Raw genomic sequence first — 18,337 nt, 5'->3', positions numbered from 1 at the left:
AGATTTCAATAAAAGCCATATATGCCCCCAGGGCATAACTTAAAATCCTTTCCCTGGGGGTTGCGAGGGATTGTCCTCCTCAAAAATATATTTTCTATCTGGAAATAAGCTACGCTGAACAAAATGGCTATCTCAAAATTTTGATTGGATGTGTTCAGGGGAATGATGGGTGTAGAGGGGGGGGGGCTAGTTGCCCTTTAATCACTTTCGACTGTTAAAAAGGGCACTAGCCCTTTGAATTTCTAATCGAATGAGCTTTTTTAGAATTTTCTACGACAACGCCTTCTTTGAAAACCTTGTATGCCCCCAGGGCATAACTTAAAACCCTTGCCCTGAGGGTAGTGGGGGAGTGTCCTCCTCAAAAACATATTTTATGTCAGGAAATCAAATACGCTTAACAAAATGGCTATCTCAAAATTTTGATTGGATGTGTTTGGAGGAATAATGGGCGTGGGGGGGGAGGGGGCTAGTTGCCCTCCAATCACTTTCGACTATTGAAAAGGGTACTAGAACTTCGAATTTCCAATCGAAAGAGCCTGTTTTGAAGTTTCTATGACAACGCCTTCTATAAAAACCTTATATGCCCCCAGGACATAAAACCCTTGCCCTGAGGGTTTTGGGGGAGTGCCCTTCTCAAAAACATAATTTCTATCTGAAAATCAACTACGCTGAACAAAATGGCTATCTCAAAATTTTGATTGGATGTGTTTGGGGGAATGACGAGCGTGGGGGGGGCTAGTTACCCTCCAATCACTTTCGACTATTAAAAAGAGCAATAGAACTCTCAATTTCCAATCGAATGAGCCCCTTTTGAAGTGCCCTTCTCTAAAGGAAAAAATAATACATAGTACATTGTGCCAACATCGTTCTTTTATGCCCTCAGGGTATAACTTAAAACCCTTGCCCCGAGGGTTGTGGGGAAGCGTCCTCCTCAAAAACATATTTTCTATCTGGAAATTAACTACGCTGAATAAAATGGCTATCTAAAAAATTTTAATGGACATGTTTGGGGAAAAGGTGGGCGAGAGAGGGGGGTTAGTTGCCCTCCAATCTCTTTCGACTATTAAAAAGGGTACTATCCCTTTGAATTTCAAATCGAATGAGCCCTTGTTTAATTTTCTATGACAAAGATTTCAATAAAAGTCTTATATGCCTCCAGGGCACAGCTTATAATCTTTGCACTGTGGGTTGTGGGGGAATGTCCTCCTCAAAAATATATTTTCTATCTGGAAATCAACTACGCTGAACAAAATGGCTATCTTAAAATTTTGATTGGATGTATTCGGGGGAATGATGGGCGTGGGGAGGGGGCTAGTTGCCCTCCAATCAATTTGGACTGTTAAAAAGGGCACTAGCCATTTAAATTTCCAATCGAATGAGCTTTTTTAGAATTTTCGACGACAACTCCTTCTTTGAAAACCTTATATGCCCTCAGGGCATAACTTATAACCCTTGCCCTGAGGGTAGTGGGGGAGTGTCCTCAAAAACATATTTTCTATCTGGAAATCAATTACGCTGAACAAAATTGCTATCTCGAAATTTTGATTGGCTGTGTTTGGGGGAATAATAGGCGTGGGGGGCTAGTTGCCTTCCAATCACTTTTGAATATTTAAGAGGGTATTAGCCCTTTGAATTGCAAATCAAATGAACCCTTTTTCAAGTTTCTACGACAAAGATTTCAATAAAATCCTTATATGCCCCCAGGGCACAACTTATAATCCTTGCCCTGAGAGTTGTGGGGGAGTATCCTCCTCACAATTATATTTTCTATGTGGAAATTAAAAACGCTGAACAAAATGGCTATCTTAAAATTTAGATTGGATGTATTTGGGGGAATGATGGGTGTGGGGGGGGGGGCTAGTGGCCCTCCAATCACTTTCGACTATTAAAAAGGGCACTAGCCCTTTGAATTTCCAATCGAATGAACTTTTTTAGAATTTTCTACGACAACGCCTTCTTTGAAAACCTTATATGACTAATGGGCATGGGGGGGGGGGGCTGTTGCCCTGCAATCACTTTCGACTATTAAAAAGGGTACTAGCCCTTCGAATTTCCAATCGAATTAGCCTGTTTTGAAGTTTCTATGACAACGCCTTCTATAAAACCTTATATGCCCCCAGGCCATAAATTAAAACCCTTGCCCTGAGGGCTGTCGGGGAGTGTCCTTCTCAAAAACACATTTTCTATCTGGAAATCAACTACACTGAACAAAATGGCTATCTCAAAATTTTGATTGGATGTGTTTGGAGGAAGGATGGGCGTGGGGCGGGGGGGCTAGTTGCCCTCCAATCACTTTCGACTATTAAAAAGGGCACTAGGACTTTCAATTTCCAATCGAATGAGCCCCTTTTGAAGTTTCTACGACGACCCCTTCCATATGAAATGCCCTTCTCTAAAGAAAAAAATATACATAAAGATTATACCAACATTGTTCTTATATGCCCTCAGGGCATAACTTGAAACCCTTGCCACGAGGGTTGAGGGGGATTGTCCTCCTCAAAAACATATTTTCTATCCGGATATCAACTACGCTGAATAAAATGGCTATATTAAATTTTTGGTTGGATGTGTGTGGGGGAAGGAAGGGCGTGGGGGGAGGGGGGCTTCTTGCCCTTCAATCACTTTTGACTCTTAAAAATGGCACCGGCCACTCCAATTTCCAATCACAAGAGCTCTTTTCGAAGTTTCTACGACAACGCCTTCTATAAAAACCTTATATGCTCCCAGGGCATAACTTAAAACCCTTGCCCTAAAGGTCTTAGGAGAGTGTCTTCTTCAAAAAGACATTTTCTATCTGGAAATCAACTACGCGGAACAAAATGGCTCTTTCAAAATTTTGATTGGATGTGGTAGGGGGAATGATGGGCGTAGGGGGCTAGTTACACTTCAATAACTTTCGTCTATTAAAAATGACACTAGAACTTTCAATTTCCGATCAAATGAGCCCCTTTTCAAGTTTCTACGACAATCCCCTCTATATGAAGTGCCCTTCTCTAAAGGAAAAATAATACATAGTACATTGTGCCAACATTGTTCTTATATGCCCTCAGGGCATAACTTAAAACCCCTGCCCTGAGGGTAGTGGGAGAGTGTCCTCCTCAAAACATATTTTTTACCTGGAAATCAACTACGCTGAACAAAATGACAATCTCAAAATTTTGATTGGATGTGTTTGGGGGAATGATGGGCGTGATTGGAGGGGCTAGTGGGCCTCTAATCACTTTCAACTCTCAAAAATGGCACTAGCCACTCAAATTTCCAATCAAATGAGCCGTTTTTGACGTTTCTAGAACAACACCTTATAAAAACACATTACAAGCCCCAGGGAAAAGATTAAAACCCGTACCCCGGGGGTTGTGGGGGAGTGTCCTCCTCAAAAATATATTTTCTATCTTTAAATCAAATATGCTGAACAAAATAGCTATTTAACATTTTTGATTGGATGTGTTTGGGGGAATGATGGGCGTGAGGGGGGGCGGGGGCTAGTTGCCCTTTAATCACTCAACTATTAAACAGGGTACTAGTCCTTCGAATTTCAAATCGAATGAGCCTGTTTTGAAGTTTCTACGACAACGCCTTCGATAAAAACCTTATATGCCCCCAGGGAATAACTTAAAACCCTTGCCCTGAGGGTTGTGGGGGAGTGTCCTCCAAAAAAGATATTTTCTATCTGGAAATTAACTACGCTGAACAAAATGGCCAAAGATGGCAAAGATTTCAATAAAAATCTTATATGCCCCCAGGGCATACCTTAAAACCCTTGCCCTGAGGGATTTGGGGGAGTGCCCTTCTCAAAAACATATTTTATATCTGTAAATCAACTACGCTGAACAAAATGGCTATCTCAAAATTTAGATTGGATGTGTTTGGGGGAATGATAGGCGTGGGGGGGGGTAGTTGCCCTGCAATCACTTTCAAATATTAAAAAGGGTACTAGCCCTTCGAATTTCCAATCGAATGAGCCTGTTTTGAATTTTCTACGACAACGCCTTCGATAAAAACCTTATATGCCCCCAGGGAATAACTTAAAACCCTTGCCCTGAGGGTTGTGGGAGAGTGACCTCCTAAAAAAGATATTTTCTATCTGGAAATTAACTACGCTCAACAAAATGGCTATCTAAAAATTTCGATTGGATGTGTTTGGGGGACTGATGGGCGTTGGGGGAGGGGGGGGCTAGTTTCCCTCCAATCGCTTTCGACTATTAAAAGGGCAATAGCCACTCCAACTTCCAATTGAATGAGCTCTTTCTGAAGTTTCTATGCCAACTCCTTCGATACGAAGTGCCTGTCGAAGAAAAAAAACACATTGTGGCCACATCGTTCTTTACTTAGGCAGCGCTGCGCGCTGCCTATGATAGAGGTATTTCTGATCACTCCCAATTTCCTCGCATAATTTGGTAAAAGGTGAAAAGACTTTTATACAGTATACAAACCTACCATATCCTTACAATAGCTGTTTAAACCTAAAAACAATAATCCTAACCAGTGGTGGCAATTGGGGCAGGACAGGAGAAGTTGTGTCCACGACCCTAGATTTTGGAAAATACCTTTTTTGGAGTATATCCCCAGAAAAAATTATCTCTTTTTGTATTTTCATTATAATAAATTGATATAAAAATCTCCCCCTCCTAGACTTTTAAAACTCATTTTGTCCCATAAAAAAATTCCATGAATCAATGTCACTATTCTTAACATCCAACACCCTTAGCATCACAACGCATGGGCACAGGGAATAAAGCTATAACAAGGAGTACAGACACGCGCTTTGCCACTATTTCTAGTTTCTAACTGATACGTTAAAATAATATTTCTTTTTGTTTGTGTGTTTTTTTGCAATTAAGTTTTTGTGACTTGGCGCAATTTTCCAATACTTTAGAAAATACTCTAAATACAATAGCACATTTGTCAATTCCAACACTTTCAAAAAATTAATTGAAAAAAAGTTCTTCTACAAAAGAAGTTTTTCAAAGAAAATTAAAGATTCTTGTTCAGCTCCCGTGCTGTGAACATCTAACCAAATAAATAGCATTCGTAATCGGATTATATTTGAAGTGACAAAAAGGATAATTTATTGCGCAACCCAAGTATATTTCATAAGGAATGAAAGTGATCGCAATTCCTGACCTAGATTCAGTGTGAGATTATCTTTTTAGATTTTGAAATCTCATTAATTCAGTGACCTTGAAAACAATTTCTCGGACTACAAAGCTATAACTCCACTGTGACGTCTCTACCTGCTTGATTGGATTGAGTTTATATTGGCGACGGTTTTTGGCATTGATTTGGAGTGGATTTTTTTCTATTGAATATTATTACCGTAAGTGCAATTATGAAATAATGGATGACTCGGATATTATTTTGAATCCAATATTGAATTTTATTTCTCGATCGATGGTATCAAAGTAGAAACAATAATTGCTAAGTCGACAAGCTTTTTCAGTCATGAAACCATTCTAAAAGCAAAGGAGGTCTTACATCAGGCCGTAGAGGCCCGAACATTATAAATTAGATGTTGAAAAGACGATAAAAATATCCTTAAATTTTTAAATGGCTATCTACGGTATTGAAAAGAATCTATAACATCCCAGAATACGGACTTAGTTTACGACGTGAAATTTCCACACTTGGTGAAACGAATTTTGCAACTTCAACCTATCACGTGAATGAGCTTTCCTAGAAGATTGATGATTCTCGAGAGTTAAATCAGCAACATCTCACTGCAGATGAAAGCTCTCCTTCGCTCTCTTCTACTCATTGATCTTGCATCAAGGACCAATCTAATCCACCTACCTATGCTGTTGGGTAAAAAAATTGCCCGTTCAATCTTTCATCTCCACTTTTCAGGAAAGATTTTATTGATAAAATGTGTCTGGAAGTTGCAAATGATATTTCAGAAGTGAAACGTTCTGCATCATGATAGAAAATTGTCGTAAAAAGTAAACCCACTGCCTCCTCAATTGCTGACCAGATGAAAAAGTCTTGACCTGACCTTCCAGCCCCTGTAAAATCTCCCGGATTCATGGGTGTAATAAAAGGCGGACTGACAGAAATCAATGAAAAAGATCTAGAGAAAATGATTACAAAGTTTCTCAAAGCTTCGTAGAGTGGCAAGTCACACGTCTACAAGATTTATTTTGAACAACGGAGTGATATCGATTCTTTTCTGAAAAATTCTGTGAAGGTGGGTTATAAGAAGTTAACTTTCCAGAATTTCATATTCATGCCTAGACGGTGTTTCAGATGCCATCAACAAGGACATTTTGCTGCTGATTGTAAGAACGCAGAACTGTGCTCTTGCTGTGGTTCCTCGGAGCACTCTTCCACCAGGGATAATCCATGTGTTTGGAACCTGTTTTGCATTACATGTAAAGAGTTTAATCACACCTGTTACAGTATCAATGCCCTGGCAATGCTCAAACTGATAAACGGGCAGCTAAGTAGATAGATGGATATTCGTTTTCTCTCTTGGAACATTAATGGTGGTCTTATAAGAAATAGGCCTATTCTTGAAAATATACTTCATAATCATGATATTCTGTGTTTGCAGGAACATTTCCTGACGATCCACAGCCTTAGGTTACTTGACATTAGTGCCACCTTCAGAACTTTGTCGGTTCCAGCTAAACGTATTGCTTCTAAAGGCAGTGCTTCTAGTGGTTTTTCTACTTATGAAGCATCGAATCTCAATTCTAGAGCTTTCTTTCCCAATTAAATTTTTTTAGCTGTTCGAGTATGTGAATGTGTAATAATAAATGTTCGTTTACCCACAGATCACAAAGATGAAGATTCGGAGAGAGATTTCGCATTAGTAGTTAGTAAACTTAGCTCTTGTCTTCGTGATGTCCTTAAACTGAAAATCCCGTGTTTGGTCGTAGGTGATTTTAATTGTAATTATAATTGCAGGTTGTCTTCAGCTCCTATCCGTGCTTCTTTACTATTAGGAATGATTTTAAAGTTCAACAGAAATCAGCTCAGTTTACTTACATTCATTCTTCCTCTTGCACATCTAACCTCGACCATGTTGTATCATTAAAAGCTTCCGCAGTCACAAGTCTTCATAGTCGCAGCCACAAGAACCGCAGTAACAAGTAGTCACAAGCAGTTGTAGTCACAGGCAAAGCAGCTGTATCAGTAGTAAATGTAATAGTAGTAGTAGCAGTGCTAGTAATAATAATAATATGCACAGTTTTTTGTTTAGTTCAGCATCCCTGTAACATATCCTGAAAATTCAGCATAATACCCAAGCCATTCTTGAGATATATGACTGATATGCTCTTGTGACAACCTGCATTTAAAAGCAAGAATGCTAGCAGAATCAGTAGTATTCATAATAGCAGCCACGAGAATTCACGGTCAAAAGTAGTTACAGTCGAATCCATTGTAAAGATAATTGTAGTAGCAGCAGGAGTACTAGCAGTAGTAACGGTGGTAGTATTAGTAATAGGTTATACAAAGAGTATCTTATGGTTCATTAAACATCACTCTCAACGTGTCCTAAAAATTTCAGCTAAATACCCTAAGTTGTTCCTCAGATACTGCTGATGCATTCTTTTGATAACCTGCATGCAAATAATGTTTTGATTTAGTTCAACATGTCTCTAAATACTCCCTGAACATTTCACCTTAATACCCTCAGCCTTAGAAGTAGTAGCAGGAATAGAAGTAGTATTCACATGGTGACTTTTGGTTAGTGCAACATTTCACTCAACTGGCCATGAGATTTCAATTGAATGCCTTAAGCTGTTCCTGAGATATTTTTGATATGTCTTTACGACGACCGGCATGCACATAATGTGTTTTGACTTAGTTCAACATCTCTCTCATCATTTCCTGAAAGTTTCGCCCTTATACATTTAGACTTAGCAGTAGCAGAGAGGAGCATGCAAATAGTGCCTTTTGGTTAGCTGACCCCCTGAACAGACCCTGAAAGTTTAGCTTAATATTCCAAGCTGTTCCAAGATATGGCTGATATGCCCTTATGCCGGATGGTTTACATGGTCAACCATCCGTTGTTGTTGCAGAAATTTGAAAGGTATGGTATAAGAGGCCTGTTGCTCTGGCGGTTTGAATCATATTTTTCAGATCGTTTTCAATATGTAGAAATCGATGGCATCAAGTCACACGGTCTGCCTGTAAAAAGAGGAGTTCTCCAGGGGTCGATTCTGGGTCTGCTACTCTTTCTTTTCCTCATCAGCAACCTAGTAGAAACTGGTATGTAAGAGAGAGTGCGATTCGTGATCTTTGCTGATGACACAAATATTTTTGTTTATGCTGAAAATGAGGTAAGTGTACCATTACCAGCACAGTGCATTATCCATACAGTTCGTTCACGGTGCCTTGCAAACAAAATGGTTGTTAATGTGTCTAAAAGATGTGCAATAATGTTTACAGCGGGTCATTGCTCCCTGGTTGATTTTCCTTGTATTTTGATAATGTCCTTATTCCAAATAATCAGGTAATGAAAATTTTGGGTGTGTTTTCAGATACTAACCTCTCTTATAAGTCTCCTGTCTCCAGGGTATTCTTTCGTGCCAGGTAAGTGTCGTCCACAGAGTTCAATTCTTTCTTCCCGTTGAGGTAATGGTCTCACTGTGTTATGCGTTTTTCAATTCACAACTTTCTTATTGTTGTTCTGTCTGGGGTGTCACATGTTTTTCTCTACTAACTCCTTTAAGACGCCTCCAGAATAAAGCTGTGTTTGGCCTTCCCCCAACCTTCCTACAAGCCTGCATAGTATTTTTTTCAAAAAAGCTCCTTCTTCAAATCTTTCCCTTTCTCTTTGTATATCCCATCTATTCATTGAACTTCCAATGTTTCAAATTATTTTTACCAGCATTCCCGAATTTATTTAGGTACTAAGCTATGGAATTCTTTTCCCTCTGATATTTTGTGCGAGAGGTCTTTTCTGAAATTGTTTAGTTCTGCTTGTGGGTTTTATTTAGACTGTAGCGAGATTTCTGTATTTTGGTCTTTTCCTGTATTTTTTTTTGTCTGTAATTTTTTTTGCCACTTTTTGTTATGTATTGATGTGTTTTACATCATATTTGATTATTGATGTATTTTACATCATACACTCTATTTTACATTATGTGTCTTTCCTGCATTTGTAACTACTGCTGTATTGATTGGGCCACTACAGGCTAAGCTTCCAGGGCTGCAAAATCTGATATATTTGTTTTATTTTTGGTTTTACTCTTTCATTTTTTGTTCTATATTGTTGTATTTGAGTTTATAGTACTAAATATGTGAATTGAATTGATAACCTGCATGCGAATAGTTTATTTTGATTTAGTTCAACATCCCCTTCATCACACCCTGGATGTTTCAACTCAATACCCTAAGCTGTTCTTGAGATATTGCTGATCTGCCCTTTTGAAATCTTATGCATGAAGTGTGTTTTGATTTATTTCAACACCCTTTTCAAAATACCTTGAAAGTTTCACCTTAATAACCCTAGTCTTAGTAGAAGTGGTAACAGTCGTTTCAGCAATAGCAGTTGCAGTAATAGTAGTAGAAATAGTAGCAGTAACATGCAGATAAAATACTAATAAGATAGAGCCTGATAAACTGGCAACAAACTGACAAAAAGGTCAACTACCTAATATTTGAAAAGAGTATTGAATATGGAATTGATATTGATTCACAGCATTGATTAGTATTCAGGTTTTCATGATTATTCTGTTGGTTAGTTATAGCCAATACGAAAGTTCAGAAAAAAAGTGAAATGAAGCTATCATCCTGCTAGATAAATGTATCCTCTAGGCTATCCCAGTTAAAGCTGTGTTTTTCTGTAAACTGAAGTATGTGGGAACCAAAGGTTTAGGCCTACTAGAAAAATTCCTTATTGTTGGATTTACACCGCAGTATATTGTGATTCTTCATAAAGTTGAATGTTAATTGCAAAGGCGTTTGAGAAATTGTGAAAAGAGCTGGCCTATTCATGTATTTTCATTTCTGTGTTGAATCTTTTTTGGTGGGCTAGGCACACTTTAGCTTAGAAATTAATAATTTTTTTTTTTTACACTTTTTTCTTGCTTCTTTTGCTTTTCTTTGTTGTCTTTATTTTTCTTTTGCTCGCTACTTAACTTACGCTTAGTATTACTTTAAAACTAATCAGAGGCAACGCTGTAGCGTTGCCTATAGTAAAGGCCATACAGCTCCAATGTTTTATTATTTATTTATTATTTTTTTTTCCCAGAGGCACTTCATACGGAAGGGCTTGTCGTAGAAACTTCGAAGGGGGCTCATTCAATTGGAAATCGAGAGTTCTGTGCCTTTTTTAAAAGTCGCAAATGATTAGAGGGCAAATAGCTCCCCCCCCCACGCCAAATCATTACCCCCAACACATCCAATCTAAATTTTGAGAGAGCTATTTTGTTAAGCTTACTTGATTTCCACATAGAAAATATGTTTTTTAGGAGGACACTCCCCCACAACCCTCAGGGCAAGGGTTTTAATTTATGCCCTGGGGGCATATAAGGTTTTTATAGAAGGCGTTGTCGTAGAAACTTCAAAACAGGCTCATTCGATTGGAAATTCAAAGGGCTAGTGCCCGTTTTAATAGTCGAAATTGATTGGAGGGCAACTAGCCCCCCCCTGTCCATCATTTCCCCAAACACATCCAATCAACATTTTGAGATAGCAATTTTGTTCAGCGTAGTTGATTTCCACATAGAAAATATGTTTTTGAGGAGGACACTCCCCCACAACCCTCAGAGCAAGGATTTAAGTTATGCCCTGGGGGTATATAAGATTTTTATAGAAGGCGTTGTCGTAGAAACTTCAAAAAAGGCTCATTCGATTGGAAATTCAAAGGGCTAGTGCCCATTTTAATAGTCAAAAGTGATTGGAGGGCTACTAGCCCCCCCCCCCACGCCCAGCCTTCTCCCAAACACATCCAATCAAAATTTGGGATAGCCATGTTGTTCAGTGTAGTTGATTTTCAGATAGAAAATATGTTTTTGAGGAGGACACTCCCCCACAACCCTCAAGGCAAGGGTTTTAAGTTATACCCTGGGGGCATATAAGTTTTTTTTTATAGAAGGCGGTGTCGTAAAAACTTTAAAAAAGGCTCTTTCGATTGGAAATTCAAAGGGCTAGTGCCCTTTTTAATAGTCGAAAGTGATTGGAGGGAAACTAGCCCCCCTCTCATGCCCATCTTTTCCCCAAATACATCCAATAAAAATTTTGAGACAGCTATTTTATTAAACGTAGTTTTAAGTTCAGGAAATTAGGTCTTTAAGGATGACAACTCCCCCACAGCCCTCAGGGCAAGGGTTGTAATTTAAGGATTCTCCGATCCTTCATATTATTTCTTATAGAAGGGATGCTTGTACAAACTTTAGAGAGGGCTCATTTGATTGGAAATTGAAAATTCTTGTTCACTTTTTAAGAGTCAAAAGAGATTGGGGGGCAACTAGCCTAACGTAGTGTAAAGTATTGTAATTTACTTAACTAACGCAAGATTTCGTTAATTAAACTTGCTCCTAACGCAAGTTTATCGGATCAACCTATTTTGCGCCCCTCCCCCTAAAAAAATCCTGGATCCACCCCTGGTGTAAGGGCACTATAACTTTTAATTTGTAATTCAATGCACCCCGTTTCAAAGTTTATGCAACCACCTCTTCCACATAAAGTGCCCCTGGACAAATAAATAAGTATTAATTCATTGAACCCTCATGGTTCTTTACTTAGGTAACGCTATAGCATTGCTTCTGACCTAAAAAGTTGAGTAGAAATTTCAGCTTCCATTTTTATGAATATCCGAAATTATCTGAGGGGAATATGTTTGGGGGAGCATATTCCACGGCTGGGAGATTTCTGCTGGGTGAAATTTGACTCAGGGGAATTACCAGCAGGAAAAGAAAAAACGTTCTTGGAGGGGGGAGGAGTTTCCCAGTGGGTGAGTTTTCCAAATGTGAATTATTCAGGGAGGGGATGACTAAACCCATTCAATAATATTCTAAATTTTACTTCTGAAAGTAACGGGAATTAAAAATCAATGGAAATAAGAGATAGCGCTTCAGGTTCCTTTAGACAACTATTTTTGTGTCTTGAAAAAAGACATTTTCAAAAGAAAAGTCTTCCAAAGAAAGAATGTCTTTTGAAAAAAGACAATTATACATGTGAGGGGGGAGACTTCCCCCCACCACTTTTTAAGCTAAGGTTTCAGTTTTTATCTCAAGGTTTAAAAATGAACGCAATGCTATAAAAGTATAACTCAAAATAACATATAGAATAATATATGCACATAACACGGAACAATTAATCAAAACTGCCTATTATGAGTTGAGGCTCACCCAAATCATGGACCAGTTTCATTTATACTTTAATAGCAAACTATTTTTGTTCGTTTTCAGCTTGCTTTTCATATTCAATCAAAGCATTACTTGCTTTATGATCTATTTATTCATTTATTATATTATTACTTGTTGTATGTTGTTTGCTATGATTGTTTATTTAATTTCTGTATATTTTGGGTTTCATTTATTCTTTAATAGTAATTTCTGGTCGTTTTTATTTTTAAATATAAAAGTTATTTTTATATCCTGGGCAAAATTTTAAAAATTAGTTTAAATTTATTCTAAAAAATTATTTATATAACAGTTTATTTAATATATTTTTTTTATTTTTTGATCGCAAAAATTTTCAAGTCTTTATGGCATGGGGGGGGGGGGGTTGCTTACTTTCCAATTATTCTTGACTTTAAAAAACGGATCTAGAACTTTCAATTGAAATCGAATGAGGCTTTTTTCAGTCTATGCAATTACTTCTTTGATAAAAACCTTATATATGAACAATAGACAGCTTCCATAACTTGTGGACAGCAATTGACAACAATGAATGGATTGAAAAAATAGCAAGTTTAATTAATGCGTTAATTAAGTAAATTACATTGCTTTAGACTACGTTAGGGGTGGGAGGCACCCCCCTCACCCCTCACCTGGACCTGCCACTGCCTTACACTCTCTGTTTCTTTCCTTGTTAGGGAGGAGAGCAGATGCCTAATAGGTGTGTTAATACCAAAACATTCTAACTCTCATTGGACCTTCAGGTATAAACTGAATTAGTTCAAAGGAAGGGATGGGGAAAAAGGGCATGGGGGGGGTTATTTGCCCTTCAATCAATTTTGACTCTTAAGAGCTGGACTAGAACTTCCAATTTCCAATCAAATGAGCCCAATCTGAAGTTTATATGAGAATCCTTTCCTGTCCCCGGGCCCTTGGTGGTTTTGTCGACGCCAGAGTTTTATTACTTAACGTGTCAACTATTTTTAACAAAATGGTATTTTTAACCCTTGCATATATAACAGTTCTGGGGGGGAAATAATAAAAAATGTTGAAGCAATATAAGCTTAATTTATTTATTTATGTTTGCACCGGTTATCTTTATGTTTGGTATGATAGTTAATTTTAATTTCTGTTTGTTTGGGGTTTTGTTTATTCTTTAACAGTAATTTCTGGTCTTTTTGAGTTTGAACTATAATAGGAATTAATTTCTGCTGGTCTTGAGTTCAATATGGCTCTTTACTCTTCTTAGAAAACTTATTTTTATGTAAGGTTTTTTTTATGAAAGTTTTTTTTTAATTGATAACTTAAAAGGACTATTCTCAAGCTGACAGGCAATGCTAACTAATCTTTCAAGCTTACAAATAATGCTCTTATTGGTATGTCAGCTTTTTGATAGCTTTAAATATGAATAGGAAGTGAAACTGGCTTTGCTTTCCAGATTGTAAACAATCCCATATAATTGGGGGCTATCCATTACAGGCCATGTCTGAGCTGCTAATAAGTGCTAGTTGTAAAAAAAGAGAGCAACGCTGGCTCATAAGACCAGCTAATGAAAACCATACCAGCTAGTCACAAATAAAATTATAAACCAAATTAGTTAAAAATTGAAAACACTTCCAGAGTCAGAATAGATGAATTGCTTCAACAATCGATTTAGGAATCAGTTCCTAATACCAGGATTAATAATAGGTCTCAGACATGATTTTGCAGGGTTTTCAAATTTAGGCCAACTATTCATTTCTTGAAGTCATTGACAGTAAAATGAGGAACAATTTGGAAGTTTTGAATTACAGTAGTGACCATAATAATTTGATATTAGCACTAAAAATCACTAGCCAAAAACATTATCTACTATTAAGCTGGATTTGCTTTCTAAGTCTAGCTGATTTTTGACTTTTTGCAAATAGTTTGACAGCTATTCACTAGTTGCAAACAATGGATAGCTGGGCCAGCTTTGCTTTCCAGCTTGTAAATAAGCATCTATTGCCTAACAGGGATGGTCAGCATTTTGACCATGGTCTACCATAAAAGTTTTGAATGTTGACCTGATCATGAAAGTTTTGAAACTAGGCTAACCTATAACTTGGAATTAATTGTCAATGCCAACTCAGACTGTCTGGTTTTGTTAAAAGATAAACAAAAAGAATTGGTTCAAACATATAAACTTTATGTCCTTGCCCTTGCAATGTTTTCAGATTTGTAGGTCAATCTTTGTGATAGCCCAGCTTAATAGCAAACTTCCTAAGCAGTCATAATCTATGATAGCCAGTAGGCTAATTTACCTTATCACACTTGCCAGTGATAAGGACAAATCTTGTCTAGATGCACTCAAACCTAGATGATCTAGAATAATGAAATTAAATTAAAATACATTGTTTTATCTAATAAATAAAAGATGGTCTATTCAAGTAGTTTAATTGATCTATTTCACTCATCAAATGACTGTTCAAAATTAAATGAAAGACATAGGTCTATGAGAAAAATCAATGTTATAAGCAAACCTGTACAAAGATTCTCTATTTCTCAATAAGTGAAAACAACAGTCAACCAAAGGGATTAAAGATAAATAGAAAATGTCTTAAGTCTAAACTCAGCTTGAACCAAGCCTTCCGTTTTTTCTAGGTTTTTGGTTCTTCTCTTGATATTTGACTGGATTAATTATCCCTAGGAAGCTATCCTGAACTGACGAGTAAGTATTAAATTTTGAAGAGAAAAACATAAGCCATTGCCGTCACTATTCCATGTACAATTTATGACTATAGTGTTTATTCTTTCCTAGAAATAGTGATCCTAGCATGTCATGTACATATATTTTGCAGCAGACTCCATTCAATTGTGTTTTCATCAAATCAAAGACATTTGACATGTAACATTGAAAAAATTGAATCCAGAAGAAAAAATGACAAAACAAAGGAAAAATATAGGGAACTTTCTAGTTAGACAGCTCTAGAGAAGTAAAAATCTTAATGCAACAAAAGCAGTAGTCCCATCACCAATAGATTCCTTGTTTTATGCTTATTTACAGGGTGAATTTATACTTTTTCATATAATTTTGCTATGAAGCAAAGGAGTAGATCACTTGATGTCTTAAGGTTCTTTCCAAATATGATAATTGCTTCTGAGGCAAATTCATTTTTTAGCACTTAAAGGGGCTCAAACCAGCTTATAGTAACCAAAAGTTTGGCTATATACATTTTCACTTAATTTAGCTAGTTTGAAAGTGAATATATTACTTTATTCAAAATTCCATTTTGAGCCATTAGTGGGGGACTAAAATGTAACTTATTACCTTGTCTATAGTTATTAGATTATGACATAAAGTCAACAAATCATTTCAAAACAAATTAAATAAAAAAATAGCTTTTAAACAAGGCCATCAGTAGCTTTCTATCATGCTTCTGCCCTGTAAGCAGCAAAGAAAAAAGCAGAACAAAAAAAAGGAGTAAAATGATGCATTAAAAATTGTGATTTTCCTTGTTGTTTGAGTTAGGGCTGTTGTTGAGTATGCAGCCCCACCATATTTTACTTTCAACTCTCCTAATGTACAAATATATATCCAAAATTATATATTTTCTGTCTATTATCCCAATGTGTCTCTCTTGTTTCATCCTGTGTACCTATAAATTGAATTAACTGTGACAAAACACACAACCTTATTCTTTAACCTTAGTTGCTAGAAGATGCCATTTAAGGTAAAACAGGTGATGGGTGGCAGGATGCATTGGAAATATACAGTTTGGGCTATATATTTGCACATTAAGAGGGGTTGGGGGTAAAGTATAGTGGGACTGCAAGGAAATGTGTTAGATACAATTATTCTGCATATTATGAAGTATTCTGATTATCCTACTAATACACTGGTTCTAAAAGAACTTGCATCCCTCAAACTGAATAAATCTGCCAGTCCAGATGGTATTTACCCATTTATCCTAAATGAATGTTGTACAGTTTTGTGTCAACCTCTTTCCCTGCTGTTTAAGTTATCATTAAGTATTTCCAGCCTACCTCAGAATTGGAAAACCGCACATATATTTCCTATATTTAAAAAGGTAGAAAGAACCTTGCTGAAAATCTTCAACCCATTAGCAAGACATCACCAGTTGTTAAAGTTCTTTAAAGAACAATCAATTCTGCAGTTGTTAAACACCTTGAAGCAAATAATGTTTGACACAGTTCACAACATGGCTTTTGTTCAGGAAGATCTCTTGACACAGATCTCCTTGGATTGTATGATCACATCACCAAGTTGCTTGATATTGGGGTGCCTACTGATATGATTCTGCTTGATTTGTCTCAAGCTTTTGACAAAGTGTGTCACAAGCAACTTGCAATTAAATTCTGTGCAGTCAAGCTTGAAGAGAAATCCCCGCTCTGGATCCATGATTTTCTTTATTTGCAATCTTAATGTGTTCAGTTATTTGATGACTCTGGTAACTGTATTCATTTTTCCCCTCTGTATGTTTTGAGTGGAGTTCCTGAGGGAAGTGTTTTGGGTCCTACACTATTTAATATATTCATCAATGATGCTCCTTCCATTATCAGCAGTAAATCTACTCTTTATGCAGACAACCTGAAGCTTCTTGGACCAGCTCTGTCCTGTGAAGATCATGCCCTGCTATAAAATAATCTTAATATGCTGGGTCAATGGGCTTAAACCTGGCTTCTTGAATTCAATGTTGCCAAGTGCTATATCATTCACTTTGGCAAACTGAATCCTTGCCATTCTACCCACTCTCTTCTGTAAATAATGAGCAGGATCTTGGTGTCACTATTGATAATTAACTAAAATTCAGCATTTATGCTAAGAGGCCTGCTGCTGGGGCTAGTCCAACCTTGGGACTGATTAAGCACACTATTTCCATTTGTTCCCCTAAAGTCATGCATATTCTACATAGAGGACTTGTGCATCCTAAACTTGAAGTTGGAATGTCTCTTGCCTCTCTATATTTTAAAAAAGATATAAAAGTTCTTGAATATATGCAGAGACATGCCACTAAAGTGATATATGGCATGCAGAAGCTTTCTTACCCTGTAAGACTATAAAAGCTGAATCTCTCTATACTGGTTTACAGGAGAAATAGAGGGGATGCCATTTTGGTAAAGTTCTACCAAATCATATTATTGAGTTAGGAATAAAGTGAATACACCATTCAATGCCTTTTTTATGCTGATTATGAATATAATAATCATTTCTATCAGAAATGAATTTCAGCACCCCCCTATATATGCCAATTCAGGGTTAGGTTAGGTTATAGAAATATATACCCTGAATTGGCATATATAGGGGAGGGGGGCTGAAATTCCGATAGTTTGAATTTTTCCAATAGAAATGATTACCATATTCATAATCAGCATAAAAAAAGGCATCAAGTGGTATATTCACTTAATGCGTAAGTCAATAATATGATTTGGTAGAACTTTACCACCATTTTACCCTACAAGTTATTGAGGGCTAATACTCTCCCAGCATTATTCCCTACTGTTGGTACCAACTGAAGAACTAGAGGTGATCACCTGAAACTTGTCAAGCAGTCTATAATATCAAGACTTTTCCTCTATAATACTGGAATTTTCCTTGGAAGCAATTATTAAATTTCATTAGACAGGGTAGTTTAAAGGGGGACAACCAGGACAAACTGCCCTGGGTGCTGTAGCTCAGGGGGGGCTGTGGCTGATGCTTTTTTGGTTTAATTTGGGAGAGGGCACCACAATTCATTCTGGACTTGTGTCCGCCAGCTCTAGGAACAGCCCTACATGTGGAGAATAAAAAACCCATCAAGTTCACTTCCTTCCTAGCTAAATTATTTTAATATCAATATACTTACGGTGGTATTACCCTAGAGGTTGCCAAAATCAGTTGCATAATGACCATAGCCTTCAAAAAGTGTAAACCATCTATGGGACTTCTCATATAAGGATTTTAGTAACTTTAAAAGCAATATTGGCAAATGTGAAAATATAAAGCACAGTTACCTTACTTGAAAATTAATGCTTAAAAAAGCGCTCTAATTTTATTTTCTTAGATTACACTGTCAGATTTACAGAGA

General features: G+C 37.0%; 1 protein-coding gene across 1 annotated transcript in view; it reads right to left on the bottom strand.

Annotated features, from left to right (window-relative positions):
- The window catches only part of LOC148954279 (mitochondrial inner membrane protease ATP23 homolog), a 69,285-nt gene extending 51,014 nt beyond the window's left edge, over positions 1–18,271 (bottom strand). Inside the window, exon 1 of the mRNA XM_089086159.1 lies at positions 18,116–18,271. The gene's annotated coding sequence lies outside the window, so the exon portion shown is untranslated. The remainder of the gene's footprint in view (positions 1–18,115) is intronic.
- Between the last annotated feature and the right edge of the window lie 66 nt (positions 18,272–18,337).

This window comes from Artemia sp. Qi Xiang Cuo, chromosome 3, assembly GCF_049724085.1.
Source record: "Artemia sp. Qi Xiang Cuo chromosome 3, ASM4972408v1, whole genome shotgun sequence".
In the NCBI taxonomy this organism is placed as follows: Eukaryota; Metazoa; Arthropoda; class Branchiopoda; order Anostraca; family Artemiidae; genus Artemia; species Artemia sp. Qi Xiang Cuo.
The sequence above is the reverse complement of the archived record's forward strand: the minus strand, read 5'-3'. Positions and strand labels throughout refer to the sequence as shown.